Here is a 14,246-nt window from a genome sequence, read left to right on the forward strand (position 1 = left end):
TCAGTCTATCACTGGATAAAAGTATCATGCTCAGATTATCAAGTGGCTGTTCCTTCATTAAAGACTGTAATAACTTGATTACATATGGAGTACACAGTAGTTGTTTGTCATCCAGTGTCGGTAGGAAATCAGAAAATATATCGAGTAGATGATCATGTTCATCATGCGGATCGAGTAGCTCATATTTATTACACACCTCGATACTCATACTTAGTCTAGACAGTATTGTTGTACCGGTAATTGTTTTCACTTTTTCCATCTTGTTTAATGAGACTTGGTAATGTAGAACGTGTAACAATACCATGAATGCTGTTTTAGGATTACACAGTTCATGTTCAATCTCTTCAAAACTTTCTATTAAGTTATCAGCATGGTGATGAATCAGTTGTAACAGTGTTTTATAATCTTTGGCTTCCATTAAGTTTTTACAGTAGAAGAGTTTCAAATTAAGTTCTGTTGCTTTGTCACATTTCCAGATAGAATGTATATTTGTAAAAATGTCATTCGGATTGTCTTTATAGTACACATCAAGGTAAAGTTGAAAAGTGCAATCTAAATAAACATGATAAAGGTAAACATCACATTGGTGAAGATTGTCTTTTATAACATTCAAAATCTGAGTGCTGTTTTCATTTTCTGATGCAACCAGCACATGATGAACAATTAAATAAAACAAATGTAATAGTTGTTCGTCATCATACCAAAACTCAGAATCATTGTTGTATAAACTATGTAAATAATCCTGTAGTACATGTATATCCGTAGACTGAACTGTGTGTTCAAATTCTGTCTTTCTATCACTTAGCATTCCTTTTCTATTTTCAGAATACATTATATTCTCTATATGTTCCAGCATTGTCTGAAGATTCCTAAATTCATCTTTATTATTCTGAAGGTTTTCTTGTCCCACAGAAAAATGACTTATCTCAAATTTTGTTGTGTTAGTCTCCAATGGGAGGGACACCACTCTATCATCAGGTGATGAATGATATTCAGCTAACATTTTGATATTTTCAATTTCTTAAAAACTGTTAGGTATTTAATTTTATTTAGCTTTTCGATGAATTCTTCTCATTTACATGTTGAGTCCATAATAAGGAACTAATTAATATTCAGTCTGACACAGGGATCTAAGGTGGCTTTAGAATAATTATACCCATTGTAATATCTACAAGATAACAAGTATGTACTGGTAAATTGTAATATCTACAAGATAACAAGTATGTACTGGTTAAGTAAACTACATTATTTATTCTGTATATTCTGTAAAAACAAAATGTTTTATATAGACCAAAACATTTTAAATATAAGTCATGAGATTGCTATCTAAACTTTTGTAGATTGTTAAAAATCAAGGACAGTAGTATTGACAAAATATGTTTGTTTTTTAGAAATAATTCAGATACTCTTAATTAAAGGTTCTAAGACATGTTCAGGCAGGCAATGTGAATGTATGAATAATTTGATGTCTCAGGGGAAAAAAATTGCTTAAATATTGAGAAATGAATTGTTCCAAATATAAAATTACATTTTTATTATCATACAACTTCTCATAGCTCTTTCATTGTTTGAAAATACCTGCACGGAGTGGTTTGTGAATGCCTGTACCATTTTTGTGTGGAATTTGAAAGTTGTTTTCCATTGATTTATTCTTTTAATTTTCTCATTTGATGAGGGACTATCAAAATTGAGTTTTCCTTAGAGTTCAGTATTTTTGCTATTTTACTTTTTAAAGTCTTTTCTATTTCATTTCTTTGAATATTTTTTTTTATCCATTTTTAAAACAAATCAATGTAGTGAAAACAACAAAATTCTAGGGAATTACATGAACTCCAAAGTAGTGGCACCCGAGGTAAGCATCTCATGCTCTGCATGTATCACCTGCCATAAGAATTCACACAAGGTAAAAATCACAATCAAGAATAGGACACATTCATTAAATTTACTGATCAGATGATGGAACTTAAGAAAGGTATCTTAAGATCTTAGACCGTGAAAACATATCGCTACAGTGGATTTATTTTGTTCTTCCTTGTTACCTTTTTGGAGCTGTTTTTGTGTCCTGTTTGTGAACATGAAATGGGCCCTACATATTAATTGAGATATGAATGAGGGATATAATGGGGTACCTTCATGACATATTATGGTAAAACATCTTGCCAAATGCATTAATGAAAATATTTGGTGAATGACGATAAAATGTCACTTTCTTTTAACTATAAAAGAATCAACTGATTTTGACGAATCACGTTAATTGTTTTTCCCATATAATGGGAACAATAAATATCTGAGATCTCTGACGAATCAGGATAAAGATATTTTGATGAACACAGTAAAATTTCATTAATCAGTTTGAAGCTAACAGTAGCTGAAAATTAGTGTTTGACGGCTGATGGTAAAGGGCATTCCTACCCTCATGTAAACACCATATGATGGGGCAGAGGGTTACTTCTGAGAAATGGGAATTTGATAAATGAAAAGTTGAAATTATCAAAAAGTTAAGCATTATCAAGTTTGACATTAGGAAATCACCAGGATATGTTCTACTTAGATTTAGACAATATACGTATAGTGTCTTGAAATATGAAATTTATTTGTATGAGGCTTAGTATGAGGTAAATGCGAGGTTGTACCGAGCATTTTCCCGTTTCAAGCCGAATACAAATAAATTTCATATTTCGAGACACTATACGCATATTGTTTTTATACTGAAATCGATAAAAATATTATATGTAACAAATATTGTTTAAAAAATAAAGTGTTTGGAATTTCCCTCTTGGGGGGTACCATTTTGGGGTATTTCCCTATGAGTGTAGTCCAGGTGGTAAGACATTGACATTTTTAGGAATTAGAAAGGGAAAATGAACTTATTAATAACATTTGATAAACGTGGTATATAAATTACTGATTTAAAGACATAACAAGTTTAAATTCATAAACGTTTGACCATTGTTACTACACATTGTCATGGTTGTGACGTGACGTTGTTGATGAAATACGGTAGTTCCGGTAAGTAGGCGGGGCTAATAGGTTAGTTGGGGTCATTGTCGTAAAGCTAACGTTTATACGTATAGCTTTATCTGTATAGTAAAATAGCTGATTGCAGTATAAATCTAGTTTTATCAAAATCAAACCACTATGAAGTTTTATATGTCTTAGTGACCATTTTGAAAAGAGAGAAAGTTTTAGCCTAAACTCAGTTTTTACTGCATCTTTTTATTTCAATTTTATAAAGATTAATTTTGTTTATTGAAAGGACCATGCATGCATATTGATCTATTTTCAAGACAAATTACTGAGCAGTTAGTTGATATCATAAATGACTTTATAATTGTTAAGTCATAATTAGAAAGTGAGGTAGTTATTTTTTATAGCTGTAAAACTGTCAAATGTTTATTTCATATTACCCCTTTGAGTTTTCTGTCTCTTCTAGAAATTATAATCAGTACTGTAAAATATTCTTTCAGGAAGAATATATGTTCATTAAGTCTCATTAACATGATTAAGGGAACTGAACCCAATATCTGCTGAAGTTCAATATCTCGACCAAAGTTTGGAAAAATCTCATGACCGCATGAAACAAATGTTCTTTGACAGGCTTCAATAGAAGGAAGAAATCATTAACAAAGTGTTAAGTCACATTAATGTAATGTGTGGTGATTTACTTTGTTTATATCAATTTTGACTGTTTGAAAATATTTATTAGATTACTAAATACGTGTATCATTTTTTTCCCATTTACCATAGAATTATACAAGTCAACTGAAATGAAGTTTAAAATCATTTCTGCTTATCTTTAAAAGAATAGGGAACTGAATCTTATGCAAAGTGAAAGTCAATAGCTATCCTTAGTAACAGTTTGGTAAAACTCTACATGTCTACTGTCAGTTATTCAGTTTGATTTGATGAAACCAACCTTTCACAGGCTTCAATAGATGTAGGGAATTATTAAATAAGTATAAGGTCATATAAATTTTCTTTGTTTATATCATTTATATCAGTTTTGACTGTTTAAACTTTAAATACCAATACATGTATTTATAAAATTTCTGATATAAAGTTTGACTGACATTACCATAACATTATACATCCTCTAAAAAAGATGTTTACAATTGTTTCTTCTTTTCTTTTAAGAATTACAATACTTACAATTTCTTCAGCTTCAGACCAGTTACTTGAACTAACTTTTTATACTTCTTAGTCCTTCCACAGTTGGTTCTTTAGTGTACCTAGTTTAGATCTATGTTATTACCTGTGTGTTCAATGAATAGATCAATGATGAGGGTTAAATTGGGATATGTTTTATACACATTTATGAATTTTCCTTAGATAAACATGAAATATTATTTTAAATCTGTATAAATCTATACTTTATCAATTTAAGATTTAAAAATGTTGATCAATACATCAATGATTTATTAAAGAATCTGTCTAAAGGAAACTTAAGGTGCCTCATTATTGCATTAACCATAGGTTATATGTGCATTGAAAATAGAAATAAAATTCCATGTGATATATTTAGCTTGCCTTAACCAGATTTAATTCAGGTTTGCATTAACCATATTTTCTTAATTATTTGTAGGGGGCTGTTATACTATTCAAACTTGCCAGGCTTTATTATATATATTTGATCTGCAAATGTTCATTGCATGATAAAAGTACAACCTCAAGGTATGAAGTAAAGATGAAATAATATTAATTGATTAAAGGCCAGGGAAAGAGTTTAAATAGCAGCCAATGAACGAAATAGTGGTAAATTCAAATTTCTTTGCCACATTCATATCAGGGACATATTTTTTAGAATAACATTGTTCAAAGAGTGATTTTTAGAAAAAAATGGCAGTATCTATAAACTACACTGTAAAGCCATTCAAACATCTACTACTTTATTATATCTTCACTACAAATTGCTTAATAAAGGTCTGTTAAATTTTATGGGTATTAATCCAGCAACAATAATCTTTCCAAAACTGAAGAAAAGGTTCATGCTCAGGTGTTGCAGAAGGAAGAGAAGTTTCTGTTTCACTAGTTGTAGATATACTCACACTGAACAAATGACTTAATTGTTATTGAGTATGTCCACTCAGATTTTATGTTGTAAATTTTCTTTTCAATAACACACTAATTTTATGTGAGTATGTCAACTACCATTCACAAGAAGACTTGAGCTAGCATTTATTATCACTTTGAGATTTTTAATGGCCCTACCCTTTCAGTCATGGTGTTTTGAATTTGAAACTTTTGCTTTCTTTAAATGCTAACGTTTATGATAAGGTCAGTTTTGGGGAACCACTTTTAGTAAGTCAATGATAACTATCATATCTATGCAGAGTGATTGGCCCTGTCCCCTGAGTTTATAACGTTCTATTGGCGTTGAATTTATTGCATAGTATACATGTTAAAGTTTGTGAATTGGTCATTTGGGTCAGTTTAGAATGAACCCACTGTCAATTGTACTAATGCTTATGCAACTGCATATAAATATAACTCCTTTTTTAGGGAACTGTCCATGGGGCTGGGGAACCCTTCCTATGTAGTGAATGGTAGGGACAAGCCAAAGTGATATGTTATGTTTTCGAGCTTAAAAATGTATGGTTTTAAAGGTTGTAAAATAAAGTGAATTATATCATAAAGTTGTTGATTAGATAAACAAAAAACCTTGAACTAATCATATTTTGATATTTTTCCCAAATGCAAATACAATAGATATTTTTCAAATCTTTGTTTCTTTTCATGAAATAGCATAATCTTGATAGCTGCAGGTGTATTTAAAAAAAAATAATTACATGATAGGGTATGTTTTTATTTTAAAACCAGGTGCTCCGCAGGGCGCAGCTTTATACGACCGCAGAGGTCGAACCCTGAACAGTTGGGGCAAGTATGGAAAAACATTCAAGCGTGATACAGCTCTGAATTTGGATTGTGATCAAATTTTTGACATTATATGTTTTTTTTTTACACAATACAAATGTCAAGATTTTACAAATCAATTAAAGATTTCTTCAAACTTTTTAAATCTAAAATTAAATAATTGACACAGCATAGGTTTCTGACACAGAATGAATGTGGTCTAATGAACTTAAAAGTTTTTTTTTTGCCTTTGAGCAATTCACTATGCTGTTGAATATTAATCCTCTCAAAAAAATGTTTGAAGAAATTTTCTTTTTATTTATGAAATCTGAAATGAGAAAAATTTAAACCCCCCCCCCCCCCCCCCCCCCCCTTTTTTTCACATCCCTGTTTCCCTTTTTCCAAAACTGATATCAATTCAAATTTCTAATGGAGTTTGCAACAATAACTACTCTTTTATAGCGAACCCTATGATAGTTTTCCATAGATTCACCTGCAAGTTACCTGTCGATTTAAACTTTTGGCAGTTCTATTGTCCCATCTAACAAATACTACAGGTATTGTTCTCTGTGTAGTTTATTCACTGGGACCTTTAAATTTCTTCTAGGAGAAATATATCACTCATTGATTAATTTACCTGAACAAAAAATTGAACTGTCAATGATGAAAAAATACTTATACCAATACTAAGAAAGGACTCACAAAACTGCATGGGGTGTTGTATTTATTCAAAACCAAAACTATAATTGTTTTTAATGTGTTCAATATTAATAATGATTTAAAAATTAAAAGTTGATTTCTGATCAAATATTCAATAAATATTTTTGTGTGTTTGATAAATAAAAATTTGAATATTATTATTTTTAAATTAAGGTCTTCATAAACATAGTCTATAAATTAACAACAACAAAAACATGCAAATTCATTGGAAAATACTAAAAAATGTGTCTAAAATAAACTTTTTATTATTAAATCAGATTTTATATTGAACAGATTGAAAATATATTAATGATATATTGAATAAATACAATATTGCATACAGTTTATGTGAGTTTATAGAAGTATTTCAATTAAAAAACAGATAATTTTGGTCAGGTAAATTAATCAATGAGTGATAGATTTCTCCTAGAAGAAATTTAAAGGTCTTGGTGAATGAACTATACACACTGGTATTAAAGAGATAATGGTAACTGCAATTACGATTATCCCAATATGGCGACGGTAGATATAGGTAAAATCTTTACACTCATTTTTCTTACATGTAGCATGCTTTTGTCAATAGTTACTCAGCTGCAAGGTTTGTCTATACCATTTCATCATATTTGAATCGTAACGGTGTACTGGAATTGTCTAAGCGCTGTGAAAATAGCCGTTGAAAAATTCGGGATGATAATCGTAACTCTATGGTATTTTTCTTCTTTGATAATCGTAATTTTTTTAATCGGATAATAGTAACTGAAACATAATAAATGTGTCTTTCAGCATTTCAATGGTATTTTGTGTGTTAAAAATGTAATTTAATAGAAAAGTACGAATTATATGGCAAGCATGCAAATACAAAAATGTTCCTTGTTTAGAACCTTCAATATTTTTCTCTACAATATCTTCCATGCATATGTATGCAGCATATTTTTCATATACCGAGTATTTATGAATTTTTAATAAGTTTGTTTCTTATTTTGCGGAATATGGGTTATTCAATTATTTTCAATTTTGCATTCATTCTTTGAATAAGTATTTCTTGTAAGAAAATTCAAAGCCACATCAATTTTATTTCTTGATTTTCGGGCTTTTGGCAAAACTATAAAAGAACACAAATCCATGTTTGTCAATGAACTCCACGTTACTTAATTTCATAATACACAAAGAATCCCATGTAGGGCCAATCTTTCTCTAATCTTATTTAAGAATTGAATGCTTCTTTTTGTAAATTTATTGGGATGTAAAAGCGTTGACCGAAGTACATTTTGTATGAAGCGCAGAAGCGCTTCATTCTAAAAATGTACGCACGGTCGACGCTTTTACAATCCTATAAAGTTACAAAAAGAAGCATTCAATACTTATAATTACATTTTTTAGCTAGGATTATAAAAACACGATTTTCATGAAGTTAAATTTTTAAATTCACCTGTGCACTTTATTGTGGGACCTCGTGTCATCATGAATGAAATGTTATTGTCTCATGCAACTGCTTACAGAATAACATGTGATGTGCAATTAGCCAATCAGAATAACGTATTATAATGAAACATACATCTAATGTAATTATATAGCATTAAATGTTTTAAGGATGTCATATTATCATAATTCAAAATTAAATTTGATTTTTTTATAGTTTATATCTGAGAAACTGAAATTTCAGTGACAGTCATGAAGTAGCCAATATAAATAAGAAGATGTGGTATATTTGCCAATGAGACAACTTTCCACAAGAGACCGACAGGACTCATCATTAACAAATATAGGTCACCGTATGGTCTTCAACAATGAACAAAGCCCATACCGCATAGTCAGCTATAAAAGACTCCGAAATGACACTGTAAAACACTTTTCAAAGTTTTCCCTTGTTCATCATAGTTTTTAAGTTATGATATCATCCATGAAAAATGATCGAAGTGACATGAGAACTGTAGCCACTAATTTCTCGTCAAACGGTTTTTGACGAATACTAAATGTCTTTCCTACTTCGTTATGGCATAATAGGGTACGTTCTAGAATTAAATCACCGGGGGCAGAAATAGCACATATAACCACCTGCAATAAATGAATTTAAACAATATTAACTATATTTACTATTTACTTCAGAAATTAATTTTTGTTTACTGTCTTAATCAGAAATCTGATATAAGGTGACTCATGCGTGTCGCCTGACAATTATTATCATGTATCATAATTTCCATCGCTCATTCACATATTTTGTGGCTTTCCTAGTGTTTGGAAATTTCTGTAAATAAACAAAGTTCGTGTTTTCCCATTTCCAAATTTCTTGAAGCTTGTTCACCCTTCCAATTGTATGATATACTAGTATGTAGCTGTTTTCATAAGAACTATAATAATTAATTATATATGCATAAAAAGAAATGTCATAAGATGTTGGTACGTTTCGTAAATAATTCATCGCCATAATTTCATAATATGCTATCAGATTTACGTTTTTAGTGTCAATATTAATAAAACAGTTTCCAGTTACGATTATCTTTTTTATTTTTAGATACATAATTACGATTATCTTTATTTCCGAGTTACGATTATCATCCCGAATTTTTCAACGGCTATTTTCACAGCGCTTAGATAATTCCAGTGCACCGTTACGATTCAAATATGATGAAATGGTATAGATAAACCTTGCAGCTGAGTAACTATTGACAAATACATGCTACATTTAAGAAAAACGAGTGTAAAGATTTTACCTATATCTACCGTGGCCATATTGGGATAATCGTAATTGCAGTTACTATTATCTCTTTAATACCAGTGTATACAGAGAACATTACCTGTTGTATTTGTTCAATGGGACAATAGAACTTACAAAAGTTTAAATGGACAGGTAACTTGCAGGTGAATCTATGGAAAAATATCATAAGATATTAAAATGTAAAATAAAGTGCTTGTTATCACTGAATGGTAAAGATTGGTTGGTAGTAAAAGTGAATATACATTGTTTATTGTATAAAACTATAAAAAAAACTTCATCAGCAACATTTTATATTGGCAAATTTCCAATGAAGTTATTTACATAAAGTTATTGGCAAATAAAAATAGAAAATGACATCATAGTCATGTCTGGTAAATTTCCAACATATATTATCAACTACTATTCTATACAAAGAAAGATAACTCCAATTGAAAATTAATTGCTATTGCACAATATTGTGCAATTAGATATTTCTTGCTATTGTGCAATACTGTGCAATTGAAAATTTCTTGCTATTGCACAATACTTGATATGGAATCCTGATTTGGACCAACTTGAAAACTGGGCCCATAATCAAAAATCAAAGTACATATTTAGATAAAGCATATCAAATAAGCCCAAGAATTTAATTTTTGTTAAAATCAAACTTAGTTTAATTTTGGACCCTATGGACGTTAATGTAAACCAATTTGAAAACGGGACCAAAAATTAAGAATCTACATACACAGTTAGATTTGGCATATCAAAGAACCCCAATTATTCAATTTTTGATGAAATCAAACAAAGTTTAATTTTGGACCCCGATTTGGACCAACTTGAAAAATGGGCCAATAATAAAAAATCTAAGTACATTTTTAGATTCAGCATATCAAAGAACCCCAAGGATTCAATTTTTGTTAAAATCAAACTAAGTTTAATTTTGGACCCTTTGGACCTTAATGTAGACCAATTTGAAAACGGGACCAAAAATTAAGAATCTACATACACAGTTAGATTCGGCATATCAAAGAACCCCAATTATTCAATTTTTGATAAAATCAAACAAAGTTTAAATCTGGACCCTTTGGGCCCTTTATTCCTAAACTGTTGGGACCAAAACTCCCAAAATCAATACCAACCTTCCTTTTATGGTCATAAACCTTGTGTTTAAATTTCATAGATTTCTATTTACTTATACTAAAGTTATGGTGCGAAAACCAAAAAAAATGCTTATTTGGGTGATTTTTGGCCCCTAATTCCTAAACTGTTGGGACCAAAACTCCCAAAATCAATACCAACCTTCCTTTCATGGTCATAAACATTGTGTTTAAATTTCATTGATTTCTATTTACTTAAACTAAAGTTATTGTGCAAAAACCAAGAATAATGCTTATTTGGGCCCTTTTTTGGCCCCTAATTCCTAAACTGTTGGGACCAAAACTCCCAAAATCAATACCAACCTTCCTTTTATGGTCATAAACCTTGTGTTTAAATTTCATAGATTTCTATTTACTTATACTAAAGTTATGGTGCGAAAACCAAAAAAAATGCTTATTTGGGTCCCTTTTTGGCCCCTTATTCCTAAACTGTTGGGACCTAAACTCCCAAAATCAATACCAACCTTCCTTTTGTGGTCATAAACATTGTGTTTAAATTTCATTGATTTCTATTTACTTAAACTAAAGTTATTGTGCAAAAACCAAGAATAATGCTTATTTGGGCCCTTTTTTGGCCCCTAATTCCTAAACTGTTGGAACCAAAACTCCCAAAATCAATCCCAACCTTTCTTTTGTGGTCATAAACCTTATGTCAAAATTTCATAGATTTCTATTTACTTAAACTAAAGTTATAGTGCGAAAACCAAGAAAATGCTTATTTGGGCCCTTTTTGGCCCCTAATTCCTAAAATGTTGGGACTAAAACTCCCAAAATCAATCCCAACCTTCCTTTTGTGGTCATAAACCTTGTGTTAAAATTTCATAGATTTCTATTCACTTTTACTAAAGTTAGAGTGCGAAAACTAAAAGTATTCGGACGACGACGACGCCAACGTGATAGCAATATATGACGAAAAATTTTTCAAATTTTGCGGTCGTATAAAAAATATGAAAAGGGTGGGTTACTGGGAGTCTCAGATGCTCATCCCTTTCCAAAATTGACCACATGGTACACAATCATTAAGATAATGTGATATGTCTACTATGTAGTTAATAAAAAAAAAATTGTTTTACATTGTCATTTCTGGGCATTTTATAGCTGACTTTGCGGTATGGGCTTTGCTCATTGTTGAAGGCTATACGGTGACCTATAGTTGTTAATTTCTGTGTCATTTTGGTCTCTTGTGGAGAGTTGTCTCATTGGCAATCATACCATATCTTCTTTTTTATATGAAGAAGGCCAGTAGCCAAAAAGTCCCAAACACATGGTTTAATGTAGATCATGAGTCGATTTCACAAAAAAACTTACGACTAAGATTGATCGTAAGTATACTGATTTGTTCATGACTTGAGACCAATCTTAGTCGTAAGTTTTTTTTGTGAAATCAACTCCTGATGTCTATTCTAAGCATCCCTGCTGAGCATGTTGCAAAAATATATGTTTGAATGAAAAATATGTATGTTGTATCATTCAATATACAACAAAAATATGTAAAACTTGAAATTTGGAGATTCAACAGTACAAAACATTTAGTGCCAGTAATTATATTTGAAATTTTCAGAAAAAAATCCATTTACAATAAGGGGCAGATAATTATACTGAATTTGATAGGACAATTTATGTCTTTTTTGATTTTTTGCAAGAAAATAAAGCCCATTACCCCTATCTCTTTTTGATATTTCAGAGGTATATATGAAAAGTAATTCTTTCGTCAAATTTTAACCAATTCTATCCTCATTGTAGTTAATTTCATTGTATTTTAACAAAAAAACAAATTGGATGTCTGCCATTTTTTATTTTGAAATTTGATAGTACATTGACTCAGAAGGTTTAACAGAAGTTTTTAAAAGAAAAATTTATCGTCTAATATTTATTAGACACCCTAGCTACCTTACGTTTTGTATGTACTACAATGAACGGGAACAGTAAAGTCACAGTAATCATAAGTGTAACACAATACCTGTACTTAAATATTAACAATTTTAGCTATTTAAATTTTAAACATTGAACTACTTATATGTAAGATTCTGTTGTTACTTTAAAACAATTGAAACTCTTACCGTTTCTTTAGCTTTTAAAAAGTTATCTAGACAATGTTTTTATACGTCTTAATCTCTCCTCAGTCAGTCCTTTTTTGCATATTCATAACAATATTTTTATTCACATATTTCATTCCAGTATGCAGTGAACCAATTATTGATTAGGGCTCATTGAGGATATTGTTTCTTATATGTTATTAGAATTGACATGACAAAGGTGAAATATGAGGATTATTTTATTTAAAATGTATATTGTATCAATTTAATTAAAGATTTAACATTTGGATCAATGCATTAATCTTTTTATAAAGATTCTTACTGCAAAGCCTAAAAGGCCTCATTGCATTAACCAAGTAAACTAAAAATAGAAAACAGAATTCCTTGTGATAAATTTAGCTTTGCATTAACCATTGACTTTCTAAATTAAAAGGGGGATGGTTAGTCTTGGCAAATTAATTGAATATATTTGACAATTATAGTTAACTATAATGCAGTATGAATAAAAGGTAAAGATTGAATAATGTTAATTGATTTTTTAATGATAATATCTTTGTACTGCTCCTTAAAACAATTCAAACTTATAGTAATTTACTTTACAGTTGAATAACAAATTGCATTCTGAAATCTGCCACGGTGCTTTATACAATTTATTATTTAAGTTGTTAATTTCTTTGTCATTTGGTCTCTTTTGGAGAGTAATTGTCTCATTGGCAATCATACCACATCCTCTTTTTATATTAAGAGGGCATAACAACACATTTAAGGTAGCACTACAGTCTAAGGATGATTTTTTGAAGATATTTTTTTTATCACATAATTTTGAAGTAAGAATTATTCTGCACAGTTTGTAAAAATCCCAAAGTCATTATCACATCACAACAGGGAGTAAATTGATAATGAACTTATGCAAATAAAAGCACATGGTAATTAATCTAAATATATAGGCATTTGGGAGGGGCTAATATGTCAATCATCTGTTGATACCAGTGTCCAGCTGTTAATCCCTGACCACAAGATAAATATTGTAGTCTTATCTTATTGTTTTGCAACAAAAATAATTGATATAACATGGAAGTGAACAAAGAGAAAGAAAAAATCTAAAAGGAAAAAATCTACAAAAAATGAAATAAAATTAATATGGTAAAGAGTGGGAAAGTATTTTTGAAAGCCTCTGACTGTCTGTATAAATATCTTCTCTTTGGTCTTATTCGTTTAAATACAGTTTTATGCATTTTAACTATTTTTCAGTTTATGTGTAATTTGTCAGTTCCATTAAATTAAAAAAAAACATGTGGAAAGTGGATTTTCAAGAAGACTGTGGTCTAACTCTTGATCTTTTTATGAACATGTTTTTTGATGCACACTTGAATGTTCTAGCTTATTTCAGACAGTTTATTTCTTTTTTTTAAATTCAAATGAAAGTTATTCTTTATATATAGAGAATAATGATGTTAAACATTGATTATATGCAGCTGGTCAATCTTGTTATTCTCTTATCTTAGACTGTCTGGAAAGAGGCGGAGCTTTGTCTATATTTAATTACTACATCACAGATGTTGGTCAAATCAAGGAGGTTATATTATATTATAACCTCCTTGGTCAAATCTGTGACGTCAAACTCCCGCCAAATGCCAAGTTAGTGTTGGACAGTTCACATATAATGCAAAATTTACAGCATTAGAGCATCAAAGACACAAAGTGTGTGGTTCTATTGATATAGTAATGGTATCAGAACACTCCTGGGGTGTTCCCAGTGGAATTTTTGTATTTATATTGTCTTTATAGGGGTTCTAAGGGGGAAATTCA

The 14,246-nt window shown here is 30.2% G+C and overlaps 1 protein-coding gene and 1 long non-coding RNA gene across 3 annotated transcripts in view; one reads left to right on the plus strand and one right to left on the minus strand.

Moving 5' to 3' along the window:
* LOC143075408 (acyl-CoA dehydrogenase family member 10-like) overlaps positions 1-14,246 on the plus strand; it is a 65,081-nt gene that overhangs the window by 27,916 nt on the left and 22,919 nt on the right. The gene's annotated exons all lie outside the window — the stretch shown is intronic.
* LOC143075416 (uncharacterized) lies at positions 730-12,573 on the minus strand. Its single transcript, XR_012978306.1, has 3 exons — positions 12,462-12,573; positions 4,150-4,252; positions 730-1,168 (listed from the first exon to the last, which is right to left on the minus strand). It is a non-coding gene; the product is annotated as an uncharacterized LOC143075416 (long non-coding RNA).

The sequence above is a fragment of the Mytilus galloprovincialis genome, chromosome 5 (assembly GCF_965363235.1).
Source record: "Mytilus galloprovincialis chromosome 5, xbMytGall1.hap1.1, whole genome shotgun sequence".
NCBI lineage: Eukaryota > Metazoa > Mollusca > Bivalvia > Mytilida > Mytilidae > Mytilus > Mytilus galloprovincialis.